The sequence below is a fragment of the Macaca fascicularis genome, chromosome 2, assembly GCF_037993035.2.
Source record: "Macaca fascicularis isolate 582-1 chromosome 2, T2T-MFA8v1.1".
Taxonomy (NCBI): Eukaryota; Metazoa; Chordata; class Mammalia; order Primates; family Cercopithecidae; genus Macaca; species Macaca fascicularis.
Window position 1 is genome coordinate 2,406,051 of NC_088376.1, and position 7,890 is coordinate 2,413,940.

At 44.4% G+C, this 7,890-nt stretch overlaps 1 pseudogene; it reads right to left on the reverse strand.

Annotated features, from left to right (window-relative positions):
• Positions 1–5,427: 5,427 nt before the first annotated feature.
• LOC102122374 (small ribosomal subunit protein uS2 pseudogene) lies at positions 5,428–7,368 on the reverse strand (annotated as a pseudogene).
• Positions 7,369–7,890: the final 522 nt, after the last annotated feature.

Sequence of the window (7,890 nt, forward strand, 5' to 3'; positions counted from 1 at the left end):
AAAAGCCCATCTGAAAAGGTTATATACTATGTGATTCCAACGATATGACATTCTGGAAAAAGCAAAACTATGGAGACAGTAAAAAGATCAGGATAGAGGATGAATAGGTAGGGCACACAAGATTTTCAGGAGAGTGAAGCCATCCTATATGATACTACAGAGGTAGATGTTAGGACACGTCTCAACCCATGGAATGGGCAACACCAAGACTCAACCCTAACGTGAACTGTGGACTTCGGTTGACAACGATGTGTCAGTGTAGGCTCATCGGCCGTAACAAATGTATCCCTCTGGTGCAGGATGGCGGTGGGAGGTGGTGTGTGTGGTGAGGGTTTGGGGGCATGTGGGAAATCTTTGTGCTTTCCACTTAGTTTTGCTGTGAACCTAAAGTTGCTCCAAAAAAATAAAATCTAGCTGGGCGCAGTGGCTCATGTCTGTAATCCCAGCACTTTGGGAGGCCGAGGTGGGTGGATTGGTTGGGTCATGAGTTCAAGACCCGTGTGGCCAATGTGGTGAAACCCCATCTTTACTAAATATGCAAAAATTAGCCAGGCGTGGTGGTGCATGCCTGTAATCCCAGCTACTCAGGAGGCTGAGGCAGGAGAATCACTTAAAACCAGGAGGTGGAGATTGCAGTGGGCCCAGATCACACCACTGCACTCCAGCCTGGCAACAGAGTGAGACTCCATCTCAAAAATAAATAAATAAATAAATAAATAAATAAAATCTATTAATTAAAAAAGTGTTACAAACCACAGGATAATTTAGTAAAGTGTCTAGTTTGATATTAATATTCAGAAACTATAGACTTCACATGAATAAACAACAACTAGTTATTAATAGAAAAACTAATGGAAGAAAGTTCATTTAAGTCCATTTACAAAAACAACAACAGCAAAAGCAACAAACAATGATGACACAAAATGAAACAATTTGGAACAAACGTAATGAGATACATGAAACATTTATGATTTAAATTTTAAAATTCTAAGAGATACAAAAGATGATTTAAATATATAGAAAGACATACCACATGCTAATTTTTATTTATATATTTATTTTAGAGACAGGGTCTTGCTCCATTGCCCAAGCTGGAGTGCAGTGGCACAATCTTGGCTTTCTGCAGCCTTGACCTCCTGGGCTCAAGTGATCCTCCCACCTTAGCCTCCTGAGTAACTGGGGCTACAGGTGCACACCACCGTGCCTGGCTATTTTATTAAAAAATTTTTTCGTGGAGGTGGGGTTTTGCCATGTTGCCCAGGCTGGTCTCAAACTCCTGTGCTCAAGCAATCCACCCACCTTAGCCTCCCAAAGTGCCAGGATTGCAGACATGAGCCACCATGCCCAGCTGAAATACCATTTTCAATTATTGGTTTAGTAAAAATCACACTGTCAGAGAGATGGGGAAATGAGTACTTTCTTATGTTGCTAGTGACTGTAAACTGGTAAAGCTTCTGAGTAGAGCAATTTGATGATATCTATAAATACAATTACTATAATTTTTAAAGACAGTGTTAGAATTTACATACATTATTTCCATTTACTCAGCATTCTCTCTTTTATCCTGTATCTTAAGTTGCTCTTCTGAGATCAATTTTTTTCTTTCATTAGTTCAACTTTCTTGATGACAAACTTCCCACTTTTGCCACCCTCAATCTTGAAAGATAGTCTCTCAGGGTTCATCATTCTAGGTTGACAGTTATTTTCTGTCAATATTCGCAAGACTGTATTCACTATCTTCTGACTTTTGTTGTGTCTGCTGAGAAGTCGGCTGTCTCTCTAACTGTTAACCTTTGTGGGCGACTCACCCTTTCTCTCTGGTTGTCTTTAAGATCTTATCTTTGTCGTTTGCATTTTCAGTTTTACCAAGGTGTGTCTAGGTAAGGATTTATTTTTACTTACCCTGCTTGGGATGCATTTTTGTTCCTAGACTTCTGATATGTTTTTCACAAGTTCTGAAAATGTCATGGCCATTACCTCTGTGAATATTTTATTTCCCTCATTCTCTCTGTGTTACATTTTTGAGGACCTGGCTACACATACACATGCATCTTCACACACACACATCCTCACTTGTGCTTCCTTTATGTTTTGCTTCTGTTTGTCTTTCAGGGTTGCAACTTTGGTAGCTTGTTAACTCCCAATTCCCTAATTGGTATTTTAAGATTTATATGCTTCATTTCAAATGTTTTTTAAATCTGTCTGTTCATTCCTGATAATCTCTTGTTGCCTGCTCATACATACATGCATACATGTATTTTTTATACATAGATGTGTCTTAAAATTTTTATTTGGAAAAAACTTTAGATTTGTGGGAGAATTGTAAAGGTAAGATAGGTAGTACAGATTTCTTTCATGTTAACATCTTATATATCCACAATATATTTACCAAAACTGAGAAATTAACATTGCTATAACATTACTAACTAAACTGAAGACTTCATTTGGATTTCTCCAGTTTTTCCACAAATGCTCAATTCTGTTCTAGGACCCCAGCCAGGATACTGTGATGTTCTCAGTCACCATGACTCCTAAGAGCCCTCTCTTCAATGGTGCACTTTACAGGGTTCTAAAGCACACTTTCAAACCAGCAGAAGGAAAGGGAAAAAAGTTAACAAAACATATGATAAATAGGATATATAAAATAAGATACAGATAAGTCCTAAAGTTACAGTATTTATAATAACTATAAATAAAATGTCAGTAGCTAAATAAAAAGGCAGAAAATATCTAGGCAGAAACCCTTAGTCTTGATACTCAGAACTGTGAGGAATATACTTAAAAAGATAGAGAAAGACTGAAAAGAAACAGACAGAAAAATGATATAGCAGGCAAATATGAACCAAAGAAAGAGTAGTGATATTAACAGCTAACAAAATATAATTGAAGGCAAAACCATCATATTATCAAAGAGGGATATAGCATATGATAAAATGGACAAACACACACACACACACATAAAACAATAGTCTTGAAAAAACTATGAAGCAACAACTGGCAGAACTGTAGGAAGAAACAGCTCAACAATTGTAGTTGTAGATCTTCACGAAGCCACCTTCTCAGGAAGAGATAGTTCCATAGAAAAAGCAAGCAAAGGCGTAGATGATTAGACTAATTTAGTTCCTAACTTAAGAGTAAAGGTGTACTGGGGCCGGGCACAGTGGCTCACGCCTGTAATGCCAACACTTCAGGAGGCTAAGGCGGGTGGATCACCTGAGGCCAAAAGTTTCAGAACAGCCTGACCAAGATGGAGAAACCCTGCCTCTACTAAAAATAACAAAAAATTAGCCGGGCATGGGGGTGGGTGCCTGTAATCCCAGCTACTCCGGAGGCTGAGGCACGAGAATTGCTTGAGCACAGGAGGCGGAGGTTGCAGTGAGCCGAGATGGCGCCACCGCCCTCCAGCCTGGGCAGCAGAGCGAGACTCAGAAAAAAAAAAAAGAGTGCAGGTGTATCAAGAAATGGTGCTACCTGTTTGTCTATCTCCCAGATATGGAAGCCAGGATGGAATCCTCTATGAATTAGAAACATATACTGAAGTATGAATGGTTTTTAAAACGTAAGTGAACAATAAAGTGAGAAAGAGAATGCAATTTATTAGCACAGGAGAGTGTATATTAAAGACACACACACAAAAATATGCATTTGACAAAGATGCAAGGATACACATCAGACACATTGCAATGGATGGCCATGGTGGGGCGAGGGGAAGGTGGAGACAGGAATTGGGCCCAGAGATGAAGGGGGGAAGAGGAATGAAACAGGAGAAGGGCCTCGAGGCTGATGCTGGCAATAAACTCTGAACTGAGGTGGATGATGAGCCCAGCCCTGTACACACCTTCCAGTTCCAGGCATGATTACAATCTTTCTTATCAGCAGAAAGGCTTGTACATGTGACCGTAGGTGTCATGTGACCAGGGGGCAGCAGGTTCTCCCTGGAAAATCACAAGCTGGGGGCCTGAAGACGGGTCTGGAGGCAGGGGCTGCACATTCCTGCCAGGAGCGCAGTGTCAGCGGCCCTCCCAGCCCAAAGGCCCCTCAAAGTTGGCCTCTCTGTCTCGGGGGAAGCACAGCATATTGGCCACAGCTTAGCTTGAGTTTCTGGATTTCTCAAGCAACAAGCTTGAAATTCCCAAGAGCAAAGTTCTCCAGGCTGGTCCCAAGGCTGGGCGATGTCTGTCTTTCCAGCTCCCTTTCCCATCTCACCTCCTGCTCCCAGAGGAACGTCTGTGTTGGGAGCAAGCGAAGCCCAGGGATGGGCCACAGGAAATCTCAGAGAGAAATGGTCCCGAATGACAACCTTCAGAGCATCAAGGAGTTTTTTTAAAATGTAAAGTTACCTAAGGACCTGGATAGACATTTTTCCAAAGAAGATATTCAAATGGCCAATAAGTACATGACAAGATGCTCAACATCATTAATCATTAAGAAAATGCAAATCCAAACCACAACGAAACACCACTTCACACCTAGGATGACTTTTATAAAATGGAAAATAAGTGTTAGGATGTGAAGAAATGGGAACTCTTGTGCCCTGTTGGTAGGAATGTCAAATGGCACCACTACTGTGGAAAACAGTATGATGACTCCCCCTAGATTAAACACAGACTTTCCACAGGATGCAGCAATCCCACTTCTGGGTATACAGACAAAGGACTTGAAAGCAGGGACTCAAACAGAGATGTGTATACTCATGCACATAGCAGCATTGAAAAGATGGAAGCAACTGGCTGGGCGGTGGCTCACGCCTGGAATCCCAGCACTTTGGGAAGCCGAGGTGGGTGGATCACGAGGTCAGGAGATGGAGACCATCCTGGCTAACACGGTGAAACCCCGACTCTACTAAAAATACAAAAGAAAAATTAGCTGGGCGTGGTGGTGGGCGCCTGTGGTCCCAGCTACTCGGGAGGCTGAGGCAGGAGAATGGCGTGAACCCGGGAGGCGGAGCTTGCAGTGAGCCGAGATCACACCACTTTACTCCAGCCTGGGCGACAGAGTGAGACCCCATCTCAAAAAAAAAAAAGATAGAAGCAACCCAAGTGCCCATTGACGGATGAATGCAAACCCAAAATATATAGACTATATATACAGGAATATTATATATGTTTATATAATATATAATATTTAATATATTTATATATTTATATAATATATATTTTAAGGCAGTAAAATATTCTTATATAATATAATATGTAGAAATATATTATTTATATATTATATATTATTTATATATTATATAATTATATATTATCTATATATTATATAATTATATATTATCTATATTATATATTATATATCTACATGTATTATATAGGAATATTATACAGTCTTAAAAAGGAAGGACAGTCTTCTTTTTTTTTTAGAAACTGATGTTGATTTTCCATCAACCTTATCTCCATGTTGCTGAAGAGCCCGTGCAGGAAGAGCTTAGGACCATTCAGTGGTTGATCCTACCCATTCAGTGGCCTGAAGTCAGTGGTCTGAGCAGTGGGAGCTGCAGACCAGTCTTCCGTGGCAGGCTGAGCGCGCCAGTCTTCAGTAGGGAACTGTTGAATAGGCTCAGAGGGCACCTGCACGCCGTCAGGCCAGTCTGCAACCTCAGGCTGAGCAGCCGTGAACTCGGGGGCTGGAGCGTCCATTCACCCTGAAGTTCCTCCTTGGTCACAGTGTGTTTAGCAGCAGCCTGCTCTTTCTCAAGCTCTTCAGGATCTCTGTAGAAGTAGAGACCAGGCATGACCTCCCACGGGTGTTCGAGGGAAATGGTGCCACGCATGCACAGAACTTTCCGAGCCAGCATCCACCACATCTGACCCACTGAGGGAGCTCCCTTGTTGCATGGGATGGCAATGTCCACATCGCGCAGACAGAATCTGTGTTACGAGCAATGGTGGGTAGGTTAACGTCAGATGCCTCCGTGAGAGGCTGGTGGTCAGCCCTGGGGTCAGTAACCACGAGAAGCTGTGGCTCCCGGAAGGCTGCCTGGATCTGGTTAGTGAAGGTTCCGGGAGTGAACTGGCCAGCAATTGGAGTGGCTCCAGTGGCAGCAGCAAACGTCAGCACGGCCCTCTGGCCAGTATTCCTGGAGGATATAACCCTCACATCAGCAGGGTTTTCAATGGCAACAATGGCACGAGCCGCCAGCAGAAGCTTCTTCCAGGTCCTCTCCAGATTTATGAAGTAGATGCCATCACTTTCCCTTTTATAGATGGACTGTTCCATCTGGAAGTCAAGATTGGTGCCACCTAAGTGGGTTCCTGCTGCAAGGAACTTAAGGACATCCCCCTTCTTCATTTGAAGGACATCAAGGGCTCTGGACATTGTGAAAATTTCCTTTAAGTTATGATGGGAATCCAGAACGACGCTGGATGGACCCCTCTGCAGGTAGCACAGAAAGGCAAAAGGAAGGAAATTCTGATACACGCTACAACATAGATGAAACGTGAAGGCTGAGTTTCAAGCAGAATAAGCCAGTCGCTAAAGGACAAATACAGTATGTGTATCCCACTTATATGCACTGCCTAAAATGACCAAGTTCATAAAGGCAGGAAGTAGAATGGTGGTTGCCAGGGGCTGAGGGGCTGGGGAAATGAGTCCGTGTTTAATGGGTCAGAGTTTCAGTTGGGGATAAAAGGTTCTGGAGATGGATGGGGGGGCAATGACTGCACAACAGTGTCAATGCCACAGAACTGTACACTTACAACGCTGAAAATGGTGCCTTTTATCACAATTTTTAAAAAGTCACCTAAGAAGAGACTAAGCAAAGCAGATGCATTTCAAAGCAACCCCCACCCCCTCCTTGGTGAGGTCTCAGAAGGAACCTGAAGCTGGAGCAGAAAGAAAGGAAGCCTGGCTCTTAACAAGTTCTTAGCCTCTAACAGAAGTGAAACGGGAGTAGAGTGAGGTCTCAGCGCCTGGAGTCCTGAGGCCGTCCTGGGCGAGGGCGGATCCTGTTGTCCGCTGCTGAGCAGGATCCGGCTCCCCCATCTTTCTGCAGGGGGCCAGGCCTGGAAACAGGGGTGCACATGCTTACCCTTGTGTACACGCATCCGTCACATCCACATGGGGACCTGCCCGTGTGTTTAGAATATGTTACACCAGGCCGGGCGCGGTGGCTCAAGTCTGTAATCCCAGCACTTTGGGAGGCCGAGATGGGCGGATCACGAGGTCAGGAGATCGAGACCATCCTGGCTAACGGTGAAATACAAAAAAAATCTAGCCGGGCGAGGTGGCGTGCGCCTGTAGTCCCAACTACTCAGGAGAATGCCGTGAACCCAGGAGGCGGAGCTTGCAGTGAGCTGAGATCCGGCCACTGCACTCCAGCCTGGGCGACAGAGCCAGACTCCGTCTCAAAAAAAAAAAAAAAAAAAAAAAAAACAGAATATGTTACACCATTCTCCGTGCCTTAGTATCTGGGCAGGTGGCCCTATTTTTCCCTTCAAGTCACTCCTTCCTAGCCAGTCCCATGCTCTGCTGCAGGGCCAAAGACCCCTCACCCAGCAGGGCCAATGGCAGGACAGGCCTTTAGGCAGAACGGCTCTTTGCTCTAGGTTACGCCCAGCAAGGGGGGGGGGGCCTCACGCCCTGACCAAGGCTCAGATGAGCAGCCAGTGCAGGCTGAAGTTTTACTGTGGAATTCTGTCCTCTCAACGATAAGTGCAGTCCCAGCCTGTCTCCAGCACTGGCGTGGCCAGCACTTTTGTTATCAGTGATGAGCTCTGCTCTGACAAACGCTGACCAGCCTTCTGCTCCTGGGGCCACCTGGCCAGTATCCTTGAGATGATTGTCAGAACTGGAGCAGACGTGATAAAGGCAATTGCACCTGGACTTTGGTTCGAGTGTCCTGGAGGCTGCAGGCAGGTGGTCCAGCCAGGCCTGTGGCACACAGGCTTC